Source organism: Plasmopara halstedii, assembly GCF_900000015.1.
Source record: "Plasmopara halstedii genome assembly, contig: Scaffold_816, whole genome shotgun sequence".
Taxonomy (NCBI): Eukaryota; Oomycota; class Peronosporomycetes; order Peronosporales; family Peronosporaceae; genus Plasmopara; species Plasmopara halstedii.
Genome location: NW_020187732.1, coordinates 1,341,789 through 1,342,136, shown reverse-complemented (window position 1 = coordinate 1,342,136; position 348 = coordinate 1,341,789).

The following is a 348-nucleotide window of genomic DNA, read 5'->3' as shown; positions in this document are numbered from 1 at the left end:
AGTGCTGGCCAAAAATATGTAGCCATGACTATTTCTCAAATTTTTACGTCAATTTTCAACGAAATACCCTGAAACCGTGAAGAAACGCTATTGAGACAAAGCACTTTAGGAGCATATCTTTTTTTTCACAGACGAATTTTCGTTGCGGAGATCAAGAGGTGACCATCACTCTGACCCTGGACAAAAGTACGTAGCAGCGTGAACTTTGTGACATTGTGGGTCTTCTAAAAGGTTCTAGAGCTTCCACCAGACCACAAATCGTAGCTACAGGAGTGTAGAAGACACTACTTTTCGTTGTTAACCTGGCCACCCCGCAGTTATGCTTAAGGGCTCTGAGTTCACGCCTGA